The 25,832-nt window shown below is 44.0% G+C and overlaps 1 protein-coding gene across 1 annotated transcript in view; it reads left to right on the forward strand.

Moving 5' to 3' along the window:
- The window catches only part of STT3B (STT3 oligosaccharyltransferase complex catalytic subunit B), a 284,604-nt gene that overhangs the window by 23,267 nt on the left and 235,505 nt on the right, over window positions 1-25,832 (forward strand). The gene's annotated exons all lie outside the window — the stretch shown is intronic.

The following is a 25,832-nucleotide window of genomic DNA, read 5'->3' on the forward strand; positions in this document are numbered from 1 at the left end:
CTGAGCAGGGACACCTGATGGTGCCAGGTCCCTCCCTTTCTCCCCCCTCCCGCTGGTTCCTTTCCTGGGGCACGTGAGTGTTAATCTCCTGTTTTAAAAAAATATATATATTTTTTAACACTCCAGGTGTGTTAGTTGGCTGGCACTCGCAGTAAGCAGGAGTCTGCTACAAGTCAGGCCGGTGGGGGGGGGGGGAGAGCCCTTTGTTGGCTGGTTGGGAGATTCCTGTGCTGTTTGGTCAGCTGGGCACATGGCAGCCCCATCGGAGTCGGTTAGACGCTGCTCCCGGTGTGGGAACCGGAGAGCAGCGTCTGGAGTGTGTGATGCCTGTCCTCAGGACTCTCCGGGGCAGGGAGGATGGGTGGGAGCGGGTCGCGGGTCCATCAGCCCCGTTGATGGGAACCTCTGGGTGGTCGTCTTCCTGCCTGGCAGCAGATAATTTTGGCACCATCGCGCCTTTGAAGGCGTGGGCGGCAGCGGATTCTGTGCATGGAGCATGTGGGCGTCTGTCAGCTGAGACGCGATCAGCTGGGGCTGGGGTGCTTACGGCTGTCTCCGGAGGAGTGGCGGAGGTTGCAGAGATGGCGCGCCTGGTTTCCCACGCAGGTTCTCCTCGCCGTTTTTCATCGGGTGCCATCTTGGATTCGGGGGATTCGGCTGTGGGGCCTTCTAGTGTACTGGCTCAGCACTCAGTACCCCTGCCTTCTGAGGGTTCTCAGATGGGGAACAGTGGGGTAGATGAGATGGGAGGGGGTCCCCGGGCAGTGAAGGGGTTTTGGGGGCCTCTCAGGAGGGTATTTCCACTTCCCCTCCCTGGCTAAAAGACTGCACGTGGATACACGGGAGTTGGATTCTATTTCAGTTTGCACAGAGGTAGATGACGGTCGGTTGTCAGAAGTTTCCCATCTGACCCGGTCTGAATTTCTAGAGGAGGGGGATTTGCCTTCTGAGGGGGGGAGATGACCCCACGGTGTCACGGTTATTTCATCACAAAGAATTGGCTAACCTGATTGTCATGGCCATGGAGATTTTAAATATCTTGGTGCCGGACAGCGGTTGCTCCTCCTCGACTGCCCCCTCTATTATGTCAGGGACTAAGCGGCTGTCCTGTACCTTTCACATTCATGAGGCGATGAAGGTGCTCATTGTAGCGCAGTGGGACACTCCGGAGGCAGGGCTGCGTGTGGCGAGGGCCATGGCGTGGTTATATCCGCTTCCGGAAGGAGAGCGGGAAACTTTGCGTTTGCCTGTGGTGGATTCGTTGATTACAGCTGTTAGTAAGAAGATTACGTTGCCGGTGGAAGGCGGGACGGCACTTAAGGATCCGCAGGACAGGAAATTAGAATTGTCTTTAAAGATGTCGTTCGAGGTAGCAGCGTTATGCATGCAGGCGTCGGTCTGCGGGTCCTACGCAGCCAGGGCGTGCCTGTCATGCGCACAGAAAACAGCCTCCTTGGAGGAGCTGGTGGGATCCTTGCCGTTGCTTGAGGCTGGTCTCGCTTATTTGGTGGATTTGTTGTATGATATTCTTTGGGCATTGGCGAAACAGGTGGCCCTCAGTGGTGGCTCACCGCTGGTTGTGGCTTCGTCACTGGTCAGCGGATACGGCTTCTAAGTTTCTCCTTGCTTGTTTGCCTTTTCAGCGCAAGCTTCTGTTTGGCGAGGATTTGGACAAGATTGTTAGGGATCTGGGAGATTCTAAGGGCCGTCGTTTGTCGAAGGATAGGCCTAGATCGGCTTCTCGTGCGGGGCCCTCTTGAGCCCGGTTTTGTGATGCAAGGCGTTATCACCCAGGCAGGTCAGTGTTGTTTCCTCAGAAGCAGCAGCCGTTTTGTGGGGAGCGCCACCCAGGCGGCTCGGCCTCCAGATCCGCCACGGGGTCTTGTACCCAATGATGGGGCCTTGGTCCATCTTCCAGGGTCGATAGGGGTACGGCTGTCCCTTTTTCTGGGAGAATGGACCAGGGTGACTTCGGACGAGTGGGTTTTGGAGGTAATACGGGACGGTTACAAACTAGAATGTGTTCGAACCCTGTCAGATTTTTTTCGTGGCGTCTCCTTGCAAATCACCAAAAAAAGAGTGGCGGTCAGAGACACGTTAGAGAATTTAATTCACTTGGGGGCTGTGGTTTCCGTTTCGGTGACACAGTGGTTTCTAGGCCGTTATTCCATCTATTTCGTGGTCGCAAAGAAAGGAGGCTCTTTTCGTCCTGTACTCGATCTCAAGGGAGTAAATAGAGCTCTGTGAGTGTGTCACTTTTGCATGGAAACTCTTTGTTCCGTTATAGCCGCAGTTCAGCCCGGAGAGTTTCTTACTTCCCTCGATCTCAGAGACCTCCTTGCACATTCCCATTTGGCCTCCTCATCACCGGTTTCTTCAGTTTGCGGTCCTGGGTCAACACTTTCAATTCCAGGCGCTTCCCTTGGGTCTAGCAACGGCTCCCCGGACATTTTCCAAGATTATGATTGTAGTCGTGGCGTTTCTGCGACAGGAAGGGGTGCAAGTGCATCCTTATCTCGGGGACTGGTTGATACGAGCTCTGTCCTGTCAAGACAGTGTTCAGGCGACGGACAAGGTAGTCAGTTTGCTGCGTCATTGGGCTGGATTGTCAACTTGGAAAAGAGTCATTGGGTTCCATCTCAATCCTTGGAATACCTTGGGGTTCTTTTCGACACCCGATCGTGCAGAGTCTTCTTGCCAGAGAACTGGAGGTTGAAGCTGCAGGTACAAGTTTAGAGTCTTCTGCGCATTCCAGCACCCAAAACCTGGGACTATGTTCAGGTGTTGGGATCCATGGCAGCCACGCTAGAGGTGGTCCCGTGGGCCAGGAGTCACATGAGGCCTCTTCTGAGGTCCCTGTTGAGCCGCTGGTCTCCGGTTTCGGAGGATTACTCAGTTCGACTATCATGAGAACCTTTGGTCAGGATGGAAATGCGTTGGTGGCTCTGGGCCGACAATTTGGGCTTGGGGATGCCTCTGGCAGTGCCGGACTGGGTAGCGATGACTACGGATGCCAGTCTTTCAGGATGGGGAGCCCATTGTCGGGGGCTCACGGTGCAGGGTGCTTGGTTTCGGATGGCGGCTTCATGGTCCATCAATCGGTTGGAACTGAGAGCGGTGCAGCTAGCATTACAGGCATTTCACGCGGATCTGGCGGGGAGGCCGGTTCATGTTCTCTCCGACAACGCGACTGCGGTAGCCTATGTCAATCGTCAGGGGAGCACCAGGATTGTTCCGCTGGCCAAGGAGGCGCCGTGTCAATGCTAATGGGCGGAGGAGCACTTGTCTCAGCTCTTGGCAGCGCACATAGCGGGTGCGCTGAACCACGAAGCGGATTTTCTGAGTCGGCATATTTTGGATCCGGGGGAATGGGTGCTCTCCGAACAGGCGTTTTCGTTGATCATGAGCCCGTGGGAAGTTCCTGCTATGGACCTGATGGCACGAGCAGACAATGCCAAAGTGATGCAATTTTTCAGCCGCGGCAGGGATCCCAAGTCTCAGGGGATCGATGTGCTTCTTCAGCCTTGGCCTCTGACAGTTCTTCTGTATGTTTTTCTGCCGTGGCCCATGATAGGCAGCATATTGGGATGGGTGGCGAGCCACCCAGGTCGCGTGACCTTTGTGGGGCCGGATTGGCCCAGTCGTCCGTGGTACGCAGATCTGGTGCGCCTTCGGGTTGACAAAGCGTTACAGCTGCCTGCTCATCGGGGCCTATTGCGTCAAGGTCTCTTCCTTATGGAGGATCCCTCCCCGTTTGGTCTTACGGCCTGGCTATTGAGAGGGCAAGTTTGAGAAGAAAAGGTTATCCGGAAAAGGTGATTGCCACTATGGTGCGAGCTAGGAAGCGTTCCACCTCAACAGCGTATGCTAGAGTGTGGCAGACATTTGAGTCGTGGTGTACAGTGGCAGGGCTTTCAGCTTTTTCGGCTCCGGTTTCTTCGATCTTGGCCTTTTTGCAGGATGGTCTTGACAAATGTCTGTCATTGAACGCCTTGAAGGTTCAACTGGCAGCCTTGGCATGTTTTAGGGGCTGTTTATGGGGGTCTTCTTTAGCCTCCCACCCGGATATTCGGTTTTTGCAGGGGTTAATCATTTGCATCCGCTGCGGATATCGGTATTTCCTACCTGGAATCTGAATTTGGTGCTGAAGGCATTGCAGCGGCCTCCATTTGAGCTTGACCTTGAAGACAGTTTTTTGGTTGCTATTTCTTTGGCAAGGAGAGTTTCCGAGATACAAGCTTTATCCTGTAGAGATCCGTTTGTTTGTTTTACGGAGGCAGGGGTTACTCTTCGGACAGTTCCGTCCTTTTTGCCCAAGATTGTGTCGCATTTCCATATGAATCAGCAGCTCTGTCTTCCCTCTTTTCGTAGGGCGGATCATCCGACGGAGTTTCGCCCTCTCAGGTGTCTGGATGTTAAGTGGGCTATTATCAGGTATTTGGAAGTCATGAATGACTTCCAGTGTTCGGACCATCTGTTTGTCCTCTTTGCGGGTCAAAGGAAGGGGCAGCAAGCTTCTAAGGCGACAGTGGCTCGCTGGTTGAAGGAAGCTATTGCCTCAGCATATATCGCGTCCGGTAGGGACCTGCCAGCTCAGCTCCGAGCTCATTCCACTAGGGCGCAGGCGACTTCTGTGGCAGAGTCTAGGTTGGTCTTTTTGGAGGAGATTTGTAGATCGGCTACCTGGTCCTCGGTGCATACTTCTTCGAAGCACTATAGGTTGCACGTAGCAGCAAGGGCTGACGCTGCATTTGGGGCTTCGGTGCTGCAAACTGGGATCTCTGGGTCCCACCCTATTTAAGAACTGCTTGGGTACATCCCACCAGTCTCTGGATTGATCTGTGGGACGCTATGGAAGGTAAAACTAGTTATTACCTGATAATTTTCTTTCCATTAGTCCCGACAGATCAATCCAGAGGCCCTCCCTGGAAGTTTCTGCATATATGGTTTGTTGGTTTTCTAGTTTCAGGTTTAGAGTTCCAGTTTCAGACTGTTTATTGTTTTTTCAAAGTGGATTGATTGGAGCAAATTCCTTACTTGCTGTGAGCTACACGAGTTCCTCCCGCGTTTGTGGTTGCAGGGTGTCCTTGAATTTTCTGAAGACAGGAGAATAACTCTCTATTGGGAGTTGGACGTTTACATAGCTTTGATATGGATAATACTGAGGTTTGGGTGGCTACGCATGACCACATATCAGAAGTTCTCTCTATCTCCACCTGTTGGCAGAGGGACATAACCCACCAGTCTCTGGATTGATCTGTCGGGACTAATGGAAAGAAAATTATCAGATAACTAATTTTACCATTGCATTGCTTGTTTGGAGTGTGGAGGGGGTGAGGCTGGCAGAGGTCCTGGTGGAAGTACTGTTCAAAGGAAGAGAAGGAACATGGGTAAGATTTTTTTTTTTTTTTTTTAATATATTCATCTTAATGATCAGTAAACACAATAGAAGTCCTGGTTTGTAGGTTTCTACAAGAATTACAGGTAAGACTGTGGCAGACATTGATATCTCTCCTCTGGGGAAAGATGCATGTAAACAATAGGTATAGGGAAATTTTTTTTTTTTCCAAGGAGCTACGCTAAGGTGGGTCTAGAATTACTGTACACCAAATTTATATAGTGGAGTACTTAAGAAATTTGCATACATTTTCCCCTTGATGTCAAATCTAATTTCCTGGAGCAGATGGGTAATGCTGAAGATGTGGTAGAAATTTAATTGGGTTGTCTTCCAATGCATTTTACCACATCATGCAATAATAGCCAAGAGATTTGGTATGATTAAGGGCTTCTGGTTTAGGTGAAACTGGTTGATGTTTTCTGCATTGGTAAAGATTTGTTTGGTAACAAGATGTGTGTGTGTGTGGGGGGGGGGGGGACCTCTAGTAGACATCAAAAGTACTAGTGTAAACGTTTTACACACTCCTCTATCCATAACTACAGCAGAACAGCCATCTACATCTAAAATGTTATATTGTCTTTATAAACAAGTTTCCTTACTATGGGAAGAAATATCTAAGTCATTCCCAACTTGGCAAGTTTTCCAGCAACTACAACAATATAGCAAAATAAACTCAAATATTCTCCAAAAAATAACAAGAAGCCAAGTGACAGAAAACTAGAATGCATAAAGGAAGGAAAAAAATCCTCAAAGGAGCTCAGTGTGATCACCTATTAAAGCTTATGCATTTCATCATTGGCATAAAAAAAACTTCCTCCAGGTTCTTGGTCTGTGCAATTTTTATAAATTTTAAATAATTTTTTTAATATGTAAAAATATACAACTCAGTTTTGTGTAGCAACGTCAGCGAGCCTGTAATGCTGTATTATAGTGCCAGCTTCAGTTACTCCATCATGAACCAGTGGCCAGCGTTTTGTATAAACCACAGCTTATTTTTGCTCCGACGTTCAGCTGAACTAAATGTAGATATTTGGAAAAGCCAAGTTTTTATTGCAGATTTGAAATGCTTCAAAGATAATTCACTACAAATGTGTAGAAGTAAAGTATCCCATAGATAAGGGGCAATAAAGAAAAATGCTCAGTGTCTTGTAGACTCAAATTGGGCAGCTTTAGGTTCAGGGAGCACTGGATGATGGTCATTTAGAGACCTAAGTGTATGGATGGGGGTATTGGGGATAGGTTACTGAGATACAATTATCAAAATGGGGAATAACAAGACTCCTATATCACTGCTAAAATGATTAGGATTCAAGTAAAGCAACAAGCTAGTCTGTTTTTGAAATAATGCTTTAATATTTGTTTTACATAAGGTCTCATGGGCAGAGAGAGGGAGTCAAGAATCACCCCCTCCCAATAAATTTCCTGCAGAATGGGAATAACAGTGTCAATAGTGGGTTTTTTTTTTTTTTGAAATAAGGAAAACTGGATAAGAGCAACACATAGGTTTTAGCCATGTTCAATTTCAAATTATTAGCGGTCATCTGAGTTAATGGTTTATAAACACATTTTAGGTAATCGATGCTATTAGTACCAATTTACTGTATATATTTATATTGTAGTCCTAACAGCCAAGCAATTTACCAAAGGGAAGCATAAAGGTATTAAATGGCATAGCAAATAAAACCTTGGTGAACACCACGGGGGGGGGGGGGGGGGGGGGGGCAGCAAAAACAAAGAGGAATGTTGAGGACCATTCACAATGTAACAGGATCTTGCCATCAAAAACAAGACAACCCACCTTGAAACAGTATCTCTGATCCCTATAGATTCCAGTTGTTGGAGCAAAATATCATGATTATAGAAAAGCAGAAATACTCATGGCAACTAGTAAATAAGAACCACTTTGGAGTGGAGGAGTAGCCTAATGGTTAGTGCAGCAGGCTTTGATCCTGGCAACCTGGGTTTGATTCCCACTGCAGCTCCTTGTGACCTTGAGCAAGTCACTTAACATCCATTGTCCCAGTACAAAATCTTAGATTATGAGCCCTCTAAGGACAGAGAAAGTACCTGCATATAATGTGTACAGCGCTGTGTACGTCTAGTAGTGCTATAGAAATGATTAGTAGTAGTACTTTGACAAAGTCAGTTCTAATTGAGTCCAATACAGAAATTAACAAAGTTTCAGTGCTGAGCATGAAAATCAAACTGGTGGACAGCCAAGATGCTATGAGCATGAATAAATTCAGTGAGTTGATCATAAACGAGTTTTTCAAACAAGTCTTTACTAAGAAAGGCAAAGAGGAAATAATCGATAATTCTCTGATAGGCAGATGCTCAAACTCTGGTGCTGTTCCAAACAACACTGTAAAAATACCAACTGGAACAATGCAGAACAACAACTCTCTAATGCTCAATGCTAATGAGATGAAATATAGGCGTGTTCATGGCGTTGAACATTAGGGAGTTTGGTGGGAGGATTGTGCTTGGCACCTGTGCAGAGGAGTTTCACGGTAAGTTTGGTTCCTGTACGCATGTGCCTGGCAAAACCCGAACGTGAAGCACACATTTGGTATCTGTTTTCAGTGGCCTAAATATAAGCATTTTAAAAATTTATGTATTTTTTTTTAGCTTGGATGCTTATATTTGAATGTAGGAAACAGATACCAATGTGTGCTTTCACTTTTAGGTCTGCTGTGACTCAGGCATATTCGTTTCTCATGACCAACTCTTACGGGCTTGCACGGGTTTCCATCTGCTTCCAGAAGTAATCAAAACTGGCAGATCTCAAAGAAAGAAGGATGAAAAATCCTCTCTTCCAATACCCTAATGCCTGCTCCAACCTGGCATTATTCTTTGCAGTGGTAAAGCAGCTTAGTTTTGGGCGCTGTTTTCTGAGCATTGGGGAGGGATACAAAAATGACTTCATTTACAAGAGCTTGACTTTATTAGCATGCAGCTTGTGCTGTTTGCGCCCTCTTTTGTTCCTGTGCTTCGGGCCTCTGAACATTCTATGCAGGTAAATGCGGGCGCTAGTCTGGTGCTGATGGCCTCTAGTACCCGCGTTTACTTTTGAGCAGTGGGGCATGAGATGAGGTTCCAAATTACTACCCCTTAATAAAGTAAGAACTACAGCTCTTTTTAAGGCTTCAGGAACATTCCTTAAGGGGTAGATGCACTAACAAAAACGTTAAAGCCCTTCCCTTACCGATTCCTTAGCGAATCAGTAACGGGCATGCATTACGGAAATCGCATGCAAAGAGCTGCTCGTTTGCGTGCGATTTCCTTCCAAGCCAGTCGGCCAGCTGAGCATGCACAGAGCAGTCAAGCGTTATGCTGGCTGCTCTGTTCATGCCAAGGATGTCCTTTATGGACGTCCACAATCAAAAAAACAAAACAAAAAAAAAAAGGACATCCCTGACGAGCAGGACGGGCTTTCTTCAAACTCAAGGGTGTCCGAAAGGTAGAGACAAATGATTAATGATTAAAGGTAGAGATAATGATTAAATAAGTAGTAGCCCTTCACTTGGAGAAAGCTGCAAACGTCCAAGTGCTCGTCAGGGATGTCCTTTTTTTTTTGTTGTTTTTGTGAGTGAAGGACGTCCCATGTTAGGGCACTTTAGAAGGACGTCCATGTTAGGCACTTTAGAAGGACGTCCCTAACCAGCAACATGGATGTTTTTTTTTTTCCAGATTGTCCATCCTCAGACGTTTTTGGAACTCGCTATAGGTGTTGTTCAGCTCTGCTAGAATTTTCCGGGGAGGTTTGAGCAGGAAAATAGCCAAAAAAAAAAAAAAAAAAGACAGCTGTAAGGTTTGTACGTTTTTTTTCCCCTTCCGATTCCCTCACAGTCAGCCCCAACGCAGGTGCAGACCTCCCGTTAGGTACAGCGCTGCGTAACCCTAGTAGCGCTATAGAAATGCTAAGTAGTAGTAGTAGTTTTCCACGTAAGGGGATAGAAAATGTAGTGCAAGTCGCATACACATAATACTAATTTGCTCATCTGCATTCCGTTTTCGTAGCTGGTACCGGTGACAAGGCAGTGCCCTTTTGTGCATGTCCCGGTTACTACTTGTGCATTAAACTGGCTAGAACCAGTTTAAAAACCATGTTGCTGGCTCGTTAAGTTTAGTGCATCTGGCCCTAAATGACTTCACAATAGAAACAAAAGGACTTGCAACAGTGTCACAGTGCCTTATCTACAGATGGATAGCAAGGATCTAATAGGCAGTTAGCTGATTTAATGCAAGATAAAACAGCACATGCTTGAGTCAATTACTAGTGAACATTCTGTCCGAAAAGAATGTGTCTAAAGGGCAAGCCATTTCATAGGTAAAGCTACAGAATCAAAAGATAGAAAATGTTCAGAAAACCCAATAGCAAGATCTTGATCTGATAATTTACAGTTCAGATTTATTTCATACTAGTAAGAAAGGCCTGTTTCTGACTCAAATGAAACGGGCGCTAGCAAGGTTTTCTTCGGCTCCCCTGCAGCCACCCATGTCCCTCGACCCCCTCCTGCCCCCCCTGCATCCACCCATGTCCAGCGACCCTCCTCTCTCCCCTGCCCCCTGCAGCCACCCATGTCCAGCGACCCCCCCCCCCCTGCATCCACCCATGTCCAGCGACCCTCCTCTCTCCCCTGTCCCCCCTGCAGCCACCCATGTCCAGCGACCCTCCTCTCTCCCCTATCCCCCCTTCAGCCACCCATGTCCAGCGACCCTCCTCTGGACATGGATCAGCAGTGAGGCATGTCTCCCCCCCCCCCCCCCCCCGAGTTCTGAAGTTGACATCATAATGCTACGGTGATGTCAGTCTGATCTACGGACCCTAGCAGACCAACTCAAAAGGAGCCAGGTCCCAGCAGCAAGACTGAACATTGGAGGTGAGAATTATTATATAGGATATTTCAATAAAAATATAGCTAAGTGGTATAACAAATAAAATGTTTGGAAATCTGGAAAAGGGGAAAAGAAAATACAGAAGGGTGCCTAGTATACAATAATATTTATAAAATACAAAGTGATTAGATAAAATTATAATAGTGTAAAATACAGGAGGAGAGAAGGAATTGTGAAAGAAAAAAGTGTGACAAGACAGTGAAATCATCTTGCTCCATTGAGACTGTGAAGGGCTTGATGGTAATTGTCATGACCTAGAGGGGAAAGGTGTACAAAAAAAATAGGCTTTAAGGGTAGCCTTAAACCTTTGGAACAATGGTTCTGTGCAAAGGTTGAGGGGAATGATGTTCCAAAGAGTGGGTGCAGCAACTAAAAAAAGATATTCTAGCCGAGTGTGAATGAATTTGCAAGTAAGTGGGTACCTTCAGAAATTGCTATTGGTATGAGTGAAGAGCATATGCTGGAATGTAAGGAACAAGGTATTTGAAAAGAAACAATGGCATGCCAAATTGAAAAATTTGGAAGGTTATAAGGATTTTGAAACTGATCCAGTATTGAATAAGTAACTAATGTTTGGATTGAACTAAGGGAGTGATACTCTCAAACTTTGTCGCTCCATATATTTTGACTGTGGTATTTTGAATGAGTTGAAGGCGGTGAAGTTCATAATAAGTTAAACCATGAAAGATTGAAGTACAATAATCCAAAGGAGAAAATTCAAGGGAGTGGACAAGGAGACAAAGGCGGCATATCAACAACAACAAAAAAAAAACTCAGTGAGTTGGATTTGTCTGAGAACAAATAAGGACTTTTTTTTTTAAATAATGGTGGAAATATGATTTTTAAATATATTTTTTTAAAATCATTTGTCGTCTCCATTTTTAAAAGGGATAAATGTGCCAGAGATTGAGGGACCAAGGGATATGTCAGGAAGGGCCGGCTAGAGGAAAAAAAAATATTGCTATTTTTTAGAAGGATTCCGTTTTAGTCAATGCAAAGAAATCTAGTCAGCAACTCTGTATTAGCTTAAAGGAAATTCCTGAAATCAGAAGAGGATCCCTAGTTTCCAGTAGAAAAGGAATTATAAGTCGTAGGGTGAAAAATGTGATATTAAGGGTCTAAAGAAAAAGTGTGAGAGGTGAGAGAAAAATGTTAAAAAAAGACTAGGTCTCAAGATGGAACCCTGAGGGACATCATATGTGAGGCTATAGATGAATACATATTTGACCAAAACACATTGAAATCTCTACCATGGAGGTAAGAGCTAAAACAAAGGAGAGGGGTTCCAACTACTCTTTCTTCTAGGATAGTTTATTTATTTGTAGCATTTATTCCCCGCATTTTCCCGCTTGATAGCAGGTTCAGTGTGGCTTACAAAGTATGGTACAAAGTATCACAGAGGTAACACAGTTATATAGAGTAGGTCAGTAGGAAGAGATGTGGGGGACAGGATTGGAGTATGGGTAGTGCTAGCGGTATGGATTAGGTTCGAGAATTTAAGTTGGGTCGTTTGGGTAGGCTTGTTTGAAGAGGTAAGTTTTCAGCAGTTTTCGGAAGGGTAGGTGTTCATTGGTTGTTCGGATGTGTTGAGGTATGGCGTTCCAAAGTTGGCTGCCTATAACGGACAAGTTGGATGCGTCGTAGGTTTTGTATTTGAGGCCTTTGCAATTGGGAAGATGAAGATTGAGATATGTTCGAGAAGATTTCGATCCGTTTCTGGCTGGGAAGATCGATCAAGTTGGTCATGTAGCTGGAGATTGGCCATGAGGATCTTGTGGATCATTGTGTGGGCTTTGTAGTATATTCGTTCCTTGATAGGGAGCCAGTGGAGTTTTTCACGAAGTGGTGGTGTGCTTTCAAATCGTGATTTGCCAAAGATGAGTCTGGCTGTTGTGTTTTGGGCGGTTTGGAGATTTTTCATGGTTTGGGCTTTGCAACCAATGAAGATGCTGTTGCAATAGTTGGCATAGGTGAGTACTGTGGATTGTACTAGACTGTGGAAAGTTTTCTGTGGTAGGAATGGTTTTATTCTCCAATACCCACATCATGTTGAACATCTTCTTCGTCGTGGCTTTGGCGTGAGTTTCTAAAGTTAGGTGGTTGTCTAATGTCACTCCTAGGATTTTTAGATTGTCAGATATTGGTATTGTAACGTCGGGGGTGCTCAGGGTGGTTTGGAGCAGAGTAGAGTGTTGTGGTGAAAGGATTAGGCACTGAGTTTTTTCTTTGTTCATTTTCATCTTGAAAGCGTTGGCCCAGGATGCTAGGATGTTCATGGCAGTGATTTTCTCTGAGATTTCTGTAAGGTTGGATTGGAAAGGGATGACTATTGTGACGTCATCAGCGTAGATGAAGGGGTTCAGGGCCAGATTTGGATAGGCATTGGCCAGAGGGATCATCATAAGGTTGAAGAGGATTGGAGATAGAGGTGAGCCTTGGGGGACTCCGCATTTTGATGACCACGCAGGCGATATTGATGAGGTTCATTTGACCTGATAAGATCTAGTGGTGATAAAACTTTTTATCCACTTAATGATGTTTCCGCCGATCCCTAGTTTGTCCAGTAATTTTGTGAGAATATCGTGGTCTACCATATCAAATACGCTGGATAGGTCGAACTGCAGAAGAAGTATTTTGTTGCCAATTGAAATTTCATGTTTGAACTTGGATATCAGGGTGAGTAATACTGTTTCTGTGCTGTGTGCAGGTTGAAAACCCGATTGTGATTCATGTAGTATGGAGAACTTTTGTATGAATTCGTTAAGTTGGGAGGTCACTCTATTTTCCATCAATTTGATTAGAAGTGGGATGGAGGCCACAGGTCGATAGTTGGTGATGTCATTCGCTGGTTTTTTGGGGTTTTCGGTATTGGTGTGAGTAGAATATTGCCGTGTTCGGAGGGGAAGGAGCCATGTTGAAGTAGGAAATTTAAGTGGGTGGTGAGTTCCGTAATCATTCTGGGGCATTTTTCATAAAATAATTGGGGCAAGGGTCCAGGTGACAGTGAAATTTGGAGAGTTTGGATAGTGCTGAGGAGATTTCCTTAGTACTCTCCAAATCTCACTAGATACAGATCATTGTTTTTGGGGTGAACGATCACTGGTAAGTTTATTTTCATTACTGCAAATAACTCTGAATTGAGTTAAAGATAATTCAATGATCATATTGTTATACTCTTTCTTAGCTAAGGTCCTCATATAGTGATAACGTTCAGCATCTAAATTATACTTATAGGATATCCTAGAAGGGTACTTCTGCCATTCTTTCTCTCCTTTATAAACCATTTTTGAGAGTTTTCAACTCAAATGCAAACCACAGGTCATTGCACGTTTTTAAGTAATGATGTTAAACAGAGCAATTAAGAAATAGAGATGAAAAATTCCAGAAATCAACAGCTTTAATAACATCTGAATAATTAATCAGCAAACTTAGACCCCAGAATGTTTTTTTTAAGTCCTCTAGAATGTAATTATCACAGTGTTCATACATAGTATCCACTAATCTTATTACAAGCCTTAAAATTCATAATTAAAAGGAGTAAGGTAATTCAAAAAATGATCATTCCAAGGAAGAGGCTTAATTTTCACAGTATGCACCATGTGCAGCAAGTACTAACAAAAACTAAATCTAATATGTGACCATTTATGTGTTGACTCGTGGAACAGTTGCTACCATCTTGAAGTTAAAACATGGGAAAAAAATCAACTTCTGTCTCATTTAGATCATTCAGGTTGGCATGAAGATTAAAATCACCCAGTAAAATAATGTTGGTTCAAACTTGGTGGAAACAAGGATTTCCAGCAAATGAGAAGAATCTTTATACAAAATGTCTGCAGCACAATAACACAAACATTTAAAAATGAAGTTAAAACCAGAAATTGGACCCTCTCCACATAAGAGGCTTCTTTTTTACAAAATCAAGATTCTTTAAATAAAACCAGCACCCCACCACCGTATTTCAGTACATCAAGGCAGTATCAGAAGATCTGAAGGCGACGAAACAGTGTGACAAGGTAATGACTGTAGCCAGAAGGATGCTAGGCTGTATAGAGGTGTAACCAGCAGAAGAAAGGACGTGTTGATGCCCCTGTACAAGTCGTTGGTGAGGCTCTACTTGGAGTACTGTTTTGAAGTGGTCCAGAGGAAGGTTACAAAATTGTATGGTACTTTCACCAAAAGATGTATGAGAAGAGACTGGAAGACCTGAATATGTATATTCTAGAGGAAAGGAGGGATGGGGAGATATGATACAGATGTTTAAATACTTGAAAGGTATTATTATAGAAACATTTTCCAGAGAAGGGAAAATGGTAAAACTAGGTCATGAATTGAGGTTACAGTGTGGTAGGCTTGGGAGTAATGTTAGGAAATTTCTTTTTCTTGGAGAGGGTGGTTGATGCCTGGAATGCCCTCCCGGGGGAGGTGGTGGAGAAAAAAATGCATGACTGAATTCAAAAAGGCATGGGATGAACATAGAGGATCTCTAATTAGAAAATGAGTGGTATTTAAAAAAAATAACAACAAAGTTTAAATGTTTGCATATGTGCTCGCCTCTGGAGGAAATCTCGCACCCATACAGATTTCCTTAATTACAAATTCATGCTATCCTCCTTCCAGTCCTCCCTATTCCTTGCCAAACAGGACTATTACACCCAACTGACTAATTCTCTCAGCTCCAACCCTTGTCTCTTTGCCACCCTTAACTCCCTCCTCAAAGTGCCCTCCGCTCCCCCCCCCCTCACTCTCTCCTCAATCACTGGCTGACTACTTCCGCGACAAGGTGCAAAAGATCAACCTTGAGTTCACTATCAAGCCACCACCTCCTCTTCACCTTTCAACCCGCTCCCTCAACCAACCAACCAACCCAGGCCTCCTTCTCCTCTTTTCCTGATATCACCGAGGAGGAAACCGCCCACCTTCTTTCCTCCTCGAAATGCACCACTTGTTCCTCTGATCCCATCCCCACCAACTTAATTAACAACATCTCTACTACTGTCACCTCCTCCATTTGTCATATCCTCAACCTCTCTCTCTCCACTGCAACTGTCCCTGACACCTTCAAGCACGCCGTAGTCACACCACTCCTCAAAAAACCAACACTAGACCCTACCTGCCCCTCCAACTACCGCCCCATCTCCCTCCTATCCTTCCTGTCCAAGATACTTGAGCGCGCCGTTCACAGCCGCTGCCTTGACTTTCTCTCCTCTCATGCCATCCTTGATCCGCTTCAATCCGGTTTTCGCCCTCTACACTCGACAGAAACGGCACTCTCTAAAGTCTTTAATGACCTGTTCCTTGCCAAATCCAAAGGTCACTACTCCATCCTCATCCTCCTCGACCTATCCGCCGCTTTTGACACTGTCAATCATGATTTACTTCTTGCCACACTGTCCTCATTTGGGTTCCAGGGCTCTGTCCTCTCCTGGTTCTCCTCTTATCTCTCTCACTGCACCTTCAGAGTACATTCTCATGGATCTTCCTCCACCCCCATCCCGCTCTGTTGGAGTTCCCCATGGATCTGTCATTGGACCCCTTCTTTTTTCAATCTACACCTTTTCCCTGGGCTCACTGATCTCGTCTCATGGTTTCCAATATCATCTTTATATTGTTGACACCCAGCTGTATCTCTCCACACCAGACATCACTGCGGAGACCCAGGCCAAAGTATCGGCCTGCTTATCCGACATTGCTGCCTGGATGTCCAACCGCTACCTGAAGCTGAACATGGCCAAGACTGAGCTTATCGTCTTTCCACCAAAACCCACTTCTCCTCTTCCTCCACTCTCTATCTCAGTTGATAACACCCTCATCCTCCCCGTCTCATCTGCCCGCAACCTTGGAGTCATCTTCGACTCCTCCCTCTCCTTCTCTGCACATATCCAGCAGATAGCCAAGACCTGTCGCTTCTTTCTCTTTAACATCAGCAAAATTCGCCCTTTCCTCTCTGAACACACCACCCGATCTCTCATCCACTCTCTCATTACCTCTCGCCTTGACTACTGCAACCTACTCCTTACTGGCCTCCCACTTAACCATCTATCCCCCCTTCAATCCATTCAGAACTCTGTTGCTCGTCTTATATTCCGCCTGGACTGATATGCTCATATCACCCCTCTCCTCAGGTCACTTCATTGGCTTCCAATCAGATACCATATACAGTTCAAGCTTCTCCTTCTTACCTACAAATGCACTCAGTCTGCAGCCCCTCATTACCTCTCTGCCCTCATCTTTCCTTACATTCCCACCCGAAACCTCCGCTCACAGGACAAATCCCTCCTTTCAGTACCCTTCTCCACCACCGCCAACTCCAGGCTCTGCCCTTTCTGCCTCGCCTCACCCTATGCATGGAATAAACTTCCTGAGCCCTTACGCCAAGCCCCCTCCCTGCCCATCTTCAAATCCTTGCTCAAAGCCCACCTCTTCAATGTTGCCTTCAGCACCTAACCTTTTTACCTATTCAGGAAATCTAGACTGCCCCAATTTGACTGACTGTACATTTGTCCTTTAGATTGTAAGCTCCTTGAGCAGGGACTGTCCTTCTATGTTAAACTGTACAGCGCTGCATAACTCTAGTAGTGCTTTAGAAATGTTTAATAGTAGTAGTGTTTGCATGTCGAGTGGCACTTGATATGGCCACTGTGGCTGTAAAGAAATAAAGCCGGCGCTGGGCAAGCTTGTACGGTCTGAGTCCCGTAGGATGGACTTGAGAGGACTTTGATGGAAACTCAGTAATCTGGAACATGACAGTACCGGGCAGACTTTTATGATCTGTGTCCCACAGTTGACAAGATGGATTTGGATATAGACTGAAGTGGGTTTCAGCAACTTCACTAGTTGGAAACGAGGTTGGTTGGACCTCAAAGTTCTGTATTCCAGAAATGCCATGGTCAGGTATTTTGTATCACATTCATTCCTGGTTTAATCATGAGTTGATAATGAGTGTGACTGTTGGGCAGACTGGATGGACATTCAGGTCTTTATCTTCCATCAGTTACTATGTTACTGTGTGTGTTCTGGCATTGATCTGGCCAGTTTTTCTGAAGAATTCGGGAGTTCTTAGTCACACAGTTTTGATCCAGTGGGTAAGGTCTGCTTCAGATATTGAATTGTGAATGGCCACTGTCTGCTTCATCACTGTCCATACACTTTCAATAATGTTCAAATCTGGGCTGTTTGGCCAAGGTTCTATAACTGTTGTATTTGTTCACGAGTCTGTCGTGCGTTTAACCATTTTTGTCCAAACCCAAAGGTTAAGGAAAAACCCCTGTGTGTAATCCAAAAGAAATCCAAAGAGTAGGTGTTGGACCAAGAAATCTTCACAGCCAAATTCGAATTGCAGAAATCTTTATTCAGCACCACAAGTATACAAGACCTGACACGGGGCTATATTTCGACGTGACATACACTAAGCGTAAACCAAAATGCAAGACATTAAAAATGTTTAAAAGAGAAAAAAATTTGCGTGTAAACATTTATGTATTGCAAAGTACTAGTACCGCAGTAAATAAAATAACCAACTGCGTGCATAAATAAGAAAATGATTATAAATACAATATTGATTATGAAAAAGCCATGCTGAGGTTAGTTCCTGTAGCATTTTCATCCTTGGTTTAATATACATTGTTTTTCAACGTATATTATATTTTTTGTTTTACATATGCCTTTTTACATGGCTTTTTTTCATATCCAATATTGTATTTATAATCATCGTATTTTTAATGCATATAGTTGGTGTTTTTATTTATTATGGTACAAGTTCTTTGCAATACATATGTGTGTATTTATTTTTATATGTTTTTAATGTTTTGTATTTTTGTTTACTCTTGGTGTATGATCCCTGAAGCAGATGGGTTTGTCCTGTCGAAACACGACCATGACTGTAGATTATAGAGTTGCATGGGGACAGAAATCCAACTTGTCCCCGTAGTCTGTCCCCACCGCAAGTAATCTCCTCCATCCCAGCTCCCGGCCTACCAAGCCCTTGCAGTGCCGCAGTCACCTTGCCCCCCCCCAGAAAGCCAGATTCTATAAGCAGTAAAAAAAAATATACTAATAAAAGTAACATGCATCATGCTCTTCCGTACTCTGACAGTAGATGTACAGATCAGCCCAGGAGCCAAAGCAGTCCAAATTCCAAAACAAAGTGTAATGCTTTCCGCAAGGAGAGGTGAGCCCTTGTACTAGATGAGGGAAACCTCTCACCGGGCTGTCAGTCAAAACCCCGAGTTCCCCCTGTGTCTCCCACTGTTCCCCAGGGGTTGAGCCCCTGAGTGCGGGTAGCAAACAGCAGAGAGAACAAAGTCCAGCACAAAGTCCACAGGGTTAGATCAGGCAGCAGAGAACAGAAGATCCAGGGACACTATTAGATTGTAAGCTCTTTGAGCAGGGACTGTCTTTCTTCTATGTTTGTGCAGCGCTGCGTATGCCTTGTAGCACTATAGAAATGCTAAATACTACTACTACTTAGCATTTCTATAGCGCTGCCAGGGTTATGCAGCGCTGTACAAGTTTAAAACATGGGGAAGGACAGTCCCTGCTCAAGAGAGCTAAATAGTAGTAGTAGTAGTAGGACAGGCAGTGGTCAGTACCAGGCAGCAGACAATAGCAGATCCAGGAACAGGCAGAGGTTAGCACCAGGCAGCAGACAAATAGCAGATCCAGGAACAGGCAGAGGTTAGCACCAGGCAGCAGACAAATAGCAGATCCAGGAGCAGGCAGAGGTCAGCACCAGGCAGCAGACAAATAGCAGATCCAGGAGCAGGCAGAGGTCAGTACCAGGCAGCAGTCAATAGCAGATCCAGGGTCAGGCAGAGGTCGATACCAGGCAGCGGTCAGTAGCAGATCCAAAACTGCAACTAATCAGCGAACTGAGTAGAAGCCGAAGCACGGAAGGACTGAGGACAGAGTCTTAGTGTAGAAATTAGGCCCAAACTAGCACAGCTGATATCAAGATGGCTGCCCCCATCGGTGACACCCTACGCCCAAATATGGGCTTCCTTCCTGAAGCTGCCCTACTCCAAGATGGCTGCCATAACTTAAGCTGCCCCCTACTAAGATGGCCGCCAAAACCTGGAACAAGCCCAAAACCAAGATGGCTGTCCGAACCTCCAGTGCCCATACTCTGCATAGACAGGGAACGTGACACAAAGTTTATACCTAACTGTTCAAACCACCCTTAGGATTCACCTTTGGGATTAAAAAGCAAAACCATGTACACACAAGGACTGGATAAATGAGTTAAAACAAAGTTTAAAGCAGATGCCCTTGATATGTAATACTTGATGCAATATTCACATAGCAAGCAGCCTGAGGCAACAGATTTATTTTCTAACATAATTAACTTTGCATGAACTTGGTGGCTATTAGTGTTCTGAACTGGACAATGTTGGCACATTTAGACTAATGCTGGACAAAAATTCTGCATGAAGGAAGCCCTTCTCTAATTATTCAGTACCTTTCTGTGAAAAAGTAGTAATAGTCAAGTGCATTCTTATAACACTGCAATTCTCAAAACAAAAGGAGCAAGTTCCCACATTATACCTTTTTCTTATGATGTAGGCACTGGAAAAAAAAAGATTTTAAATGCTTCCAGGTTTCAATGTAATTCATCTTTAATGTGGGATATCTTATTTCAACAGTGTAGATAAATGGTATTTTATAGTTGGGTAGTACTTACTTGTACACGTCTTTTGGAGGATATCCTTTTCCCAACACCATCCACCTGGAAAAATTCCAACTTCAAGTTAACATACGTTCTTTGTTTAATTACGTTACTGTTAATTGCAGGACATAACATTCTGTGCCCCTTTTATTGCTTAAGAAAAAGTTCATTTGGGCTATAAGATTAAGTATAGATGGGCTTGAATCCAAAACTTTGTTTTCAAATGGTATTTGTGACCTGGATTGGCCACTGTTGGAAACATGATGCTGGGCTTCACTGTTGGAAACAGGATGCTGGGCTTGATGGACCTTTGGTCTGTCCCAGTATGGCAATACTTATGTACTTATGTACCATTTCCTTTGTGTGTAGAACATAAATACATAGCAAAATATCTGCAGCTTCTTAAATTTTTGCATCCCTAAGGCACATAGCAAATAATGAATGTCTTTTCATGCCTTTACTAGTGTTGTTTAGCAATTTATGAAACTCATTAAAGATTAAGATTGTGCATCCAAAGCAAGAAGAAGGCAGATGTTGCTGATGCTGCAGGACTTATTTGGAATATGTGATCTTAAACAATTTACAGCTGAGGGGGGAGGTTAATGTTTGGTATATTTCTTCCTTCAAGTAATAATCTTTGGTTAGACCAATAATATATACCAGGTGTGGGCAACCTCTGTCCTCAAGGGCTGCAACCCAGTTAGGTTTTCAGGATGTCCCTATTGAATATGAGATCAACATTTTTTTAAAACCTCTTCTGTCTCAACTGCAAAGGATTTGGCACAACAGATTTATAAGTGTCCTGCATTTTTGTTTTTCCTTCTTACATTCAGTGAATTGTGCCCATCTTTAGCATAGTGTCAAACAGCTGCACAGCTTGTCTAGAACTAAATATCAATTTGCATTTTGATGTAATTGAAATTCTGTAGGTCAGAGTGATTGATGCCTGTATGAATTTTCTTACATAACCATATTTAGTGTCTTGCTAGCTAGCCTTACCCTGTACACAGGGATAGAAAATTGTTAGATGTCAAGTTATCAGAAAGCATTTGTAAAGCTTGGTGTCTAGTGTCTATCATTGGCCCAAGCCTGACAGAAACTACCGTTTCAGAGGGCTTGGGCCTGCAGGAGAGGAAGATGAAAAAGTGCCACTGCATTCTACAGCTGCTTCCTGCCCACAGAAAAATTGCAGGGAAATGACAAAAAAAATTTAAGTTCACTCTATATATTAGACAAATCAAGGCAAAACAAATTCTTAAAGTACAATAGGACCAACATAAAAATGAAGAAATAAAAATGGGCAAAACAAAGCTAGTAAAGGAGCACAAAATTGGTGTTGAGTTTATTTGCCCATGTTTTCAATAATTTTGGCTTGCACCCAATGTAATCTGGATCCTATAAGTAGGGTTTTCTGACCACTTGGAAAGGGTTACAGTTGTGGGAAATGGAGGATCCTGGTGGGCAGGAGCAGGCAGTTCCCCAAAGCCTTCATACCTTGACAGGAAAATAACCAAAATGTGCTTCATATAACAGTCACACACAAGTTCAGTCAGTAACACCTGTTTTTTTTTTTTTTTGTTTGTTTTTTAATGCTGAAAAAAAGTAGAGAAAGCACAAAGCAAAAGGAGTAAAGCTGGAGTGCAAAAAAAGCAGGCTCAACTCTATCATTTTTAAATCAGACTCAGCTGTTATATGTATCTCTGTCCTCTGGCATATCTGAACAGACTATCTCTTAGATTCTGTTCCAGTCATCACACTGACTAAGTTAAAGATGCCACTCATCCTGATCTTTCTTTTAAAGTACAACTGTCTGCTCCTTTTGTGGGTCCCTGGATGGGCAACTGGATTCCTTAGTCTTTACCTCTGGAAAACAAAACATGCTTTACATGATGCCTCATTGCCCCTGGCATGAAGCACAAGATATACCAAACCCTCTGTTTACTAAGCCGTGCTGGCGGTGTGGTACTGCTGGGATTTGTTGGCAATGCTGCGTGGCTTCAGGGGGGTTAGTCTCCAAAAGTCAAGTAAACCAGAATTTACCAACTCTCCCAACGTAGATACTTGGAATGTATTTATTTTTTTATTTTTGTTACATTTGTACCCTGCACTTTCCCACTCATGGCAGGCTCAATGCGGCTTACATGGGGCAATGGAGGGTTAAGTGACTTGCCCAGAGTCACAAGGAGCTGCCTGTGCCTGAAGTGGGAATTGAACTCAGTTCCTCAGTTCCCCAGGACCAAAATCCACCACCCTAACCACTAGGCCACACCTCCACTCCTGTGTGGCTTGGCCTTTTACAAGTTAGGCTGGAACTTCAAAGGTGATAGTGGAACCTAGAAGATAAATACCATAGCCTTCCTCAATTCTTGACTGCTTGAGCTCATTGGGCAACCTTATATTGGGTCCTTTCAGGATATTTGTGTTTTTGTATTACCAAGCTCATATTGTACTTCATTTCTCCCCAGACCCTCCCAGGGATCGATCTTGTCTGTCTGTCTGTTCAAAGTGGCTTACAATTTAAATTTGGGTGGGGTTACATTATAGTATTACATTTGTGACGTAGGGAGGTTTAATTCATTAGGCCAAGTTGACCTGGAAGATGTCCTTTTTCTCATGGTCTAGTTGACCATGGAGAGGCAACTTCCTGCTGCTCTCAACATCCTTAAGCCCCCTGTGGACTCTAGCAGTTTATTTGACTTTCACTGACAAGAAATCCCTCCCCAGGCCCTTAAGTACATAAGTATTCCCATACTGGGAAAGACAAAAGGTCCATCAAGCCCAGCAATATCCCAGAATAGTGGATTTTCCCCAAGTCCATTTAATAACGGTCTATGGACTTTTCCTTTAGGAAGCTGGTCAAACCTTTTTTAAACTCCGCTAAGCTAACAGCCTTTACCACATTCTCTGGTAACGAATTCCAAAGTTTAATTACATGTTGAGTGAAGAAAAATTTTCTTTGATTCGTTTTAAATTTACTACATTGTAGCTTCATCGCATGCCCCCTAGTCCTAGTATTTTTGGAAAGCGTGAACAGACGCTTCACATCTACCCGTTCAACTCCACTCATTATTTTATAGACCTCTATCATATCTCCCCTCAGCTGCCTTTTCTCCAAGCTGAAGAGCCCTTTTAGCCTTTCCTCATAGGGAAGTTGTCCCATCCCCTTTATCATTTTCGTCGTCCTTCTCTGCACCTTTTCTAATTCCACTATATCTTTTTTGAGATACTGCGACTAGAATTGAACACACTATTCGAGGTGCGGTCGCACCATGGATCGATACAAAGGCATTATAACATCATTTTTGTTTTCCATTCCTTTCCTAATAATACCTAACATTCTATTTGCTTTCTTAGCCGCCGCAGCACACTGAGTATAATGTTTCAACGTATCATAAATGACGACACCTAGATCCCTTTCTTGGTCCACGACTCCTAACGTGGAACCTTGCATCACGTAGCTATAGTTTGGGCTCCTCTTTTCCACATGCATCACTTTGCACTTGCTCACATTAAACGTCATCTGCCATTTAGATGCCCAGTCTCGTAAGTTCCTTTTGTAATTTTTCACAATCCTGCGATTTTATGACTTTGAATAACTTTGTGTCATCAGCAGATTTAATTACCTCACTAGTTACTCCCATCTCTGTCATTTATAAATATGTTAAAAAGCAGCTGTTCCAGCACAGACCCCTGGGGAACCCCACTAACTACCCTTCTCCATTGAGAATACTGACCATTTAACCCTACTCTGTTTTCTGTCTTTTAACCAGTTTTTAATCCACAATAGAACACTACCTCCTATCCCATGACTCTCCAATTTCTTCTGGAGTCTTTCATGAGGTACTTTGTCAAACGCCTTCTGAAAATCCAGATACATAATATCAACCGGCTCACCTTTATCCACATGTTTGTTCACCCCTTCAAGGAAATGTAGTAGATTGGTGAGGCAAGTTTTCCCTTCACTAAATCCATGTTGACTTTGTCTCATTAATCCATGCTTTTGAATATGCTCTGTAATTTTGTTCTTAATTGTCTCTACCATTTTGCCCGGCACCAACGTCAGACTCACCGGTCTATAATTTCCCGGATGATCTCTGGAACCTTTTTTAAAAATCGGCGTTACATTGGCCACCCTCCAATCTTCCGGTACCACGCTCGATTTTAAGGATAAATTACATATTACTAACAATAGCTCCGCAAGCTCATTTTTCAGTTCTATCAGTACTCTGGGATGAATACCATCTGGCCCAGGAGATTTGCTACTCTTCAGTTTGTAGAACTGCCCCACGTCCTCCAGGTTTACAGAAAATTCATTAAGTTTCTCCGACTCGTTAGCTTCGAATACCATTTCTGGCACCTCTTCCTTGGTGAAGACCGAAGCAAAGAACTCATTTAATCTCTCCGCTATGGCATTGTCTTCCCTGATTGCCCTTTTTACTCCTGTCATCTAGCGGTCCAACCGATTCTTTTTCCTGCTTTTAATATACCTAAAAAAATTTTTACTATGTGTTTTTGCCTCCAACGCAATCTTGTTTTCGACGTCCCTCTTAGTCTACCTTATCAGCGCTTTGCATTTGACTTGACATTCCTTATGCTGTTTCTTATTATTTTCAGTCTGTTCCTTCTTCCATTTTCTGAAGTGTTTTCTTTTAGCTCTAATAGCTTCCTTCACCTCACTTTTTAACCATGCTGGCTGTCGTTTGGTCTTCCGTCCTCCTTTTTTAATACGCGGAATATATTTGGCCTGGGCTTCCAGGATGGTGATTTCATGGTAAGAATTCTGAAAGGGAACTTTAAAACAATACAGGAAAGTAAGACCTTTGAAGTTAGAATGATTAAATATTTTGACACCCACCAGACAGGACTTAACAAACATCTGGGTTTTCTAGCCCATTATAAACCATAAAATTGTACTACTTTGTCACCCTCCTGTCTCTACCTGACTCTTCCTGTCTCTCACCTATCCACCCCATCCTGTTAAACTGTCACTGGAATGCTTTGATGTTTCACTTATGTATACTGTCATCTACCAACATTTGGTTATTTCCATCTGACAAAGAAGGGCAACCTTAGAAAACTAATCAAGAAATGTATTATGTCCAATAAAAAAGGTATCAATCTTATTTTCTTTTCCATGTTTTATTTTGTTTTATTTCTATTACTTATACTGGTGGTTGGGAGGCGGGGATAGTGCTGGGCAGACATATACGGTCTGTGCCCTGAAAAGGACAGGTACAAATCAAGGTAAGGTATAGACAAAAAGTAGCACATATGAGTTTATCTTGTTGGGCAGACTGGATGGATCGTGCAGGTCTCTTTCTGCCGTCATCTACTATGTTACTATGATTACCTAAATTTGCGTTTCAGAACCTCTCTCCCACATTTTCCTATGTCATTGGTACCCACATGTACCAAGACAGCCGGCTCCTCCCCAGCACTATCTAAAATCCTATCTAGGTGACGCGTGAGGTCCGCCACCTTTGCACCAGGCAGGCAAGTCATCAGGCGATCCTCACGTCCACCAGCCACCCAGCTGTCTATATGCCTAATGATTGAATCACCAATTACAACAGCTGTCCTATCCTTTCCCTCCTGGGCAGCTCTTGGAGACATATCCTTGGTGCGAGAGGATAGTCCATCCCCTGGTGGGCAGGTCCTGGCTACAGGAGTACTTCCTACTTCACCAGGGTGATGCTCTCCTTCTAGGAGACCTCCCTCCTCCAAGGTAGCACAGGGGCTACCAGACTGGACGTAGGACTTCTCTATAACATCCCTTTAGGTCTCCCATGTACCTCTCTGTCTCCCTTAGCTCCACCAAGTCTGCTACTCTGGCCTCAAGAGAACGGACACGTTCTCTGAGAGCTAGGAGCTCTT

This window comes from Microcaecilia unicolor, chromosome 1, assembly GCF_901765095.1.
Source record: "Microcaecilia unicolor chromosome 1, aMicUni1.1, whole genome shotgun sequence".
Lineage (NCBI taxonomy): Eukaryota > Metazoa > Chordata > Amphibia > Gymnophiona > Siphonopidae > Microcaecilia > Microcaecilia unicolor.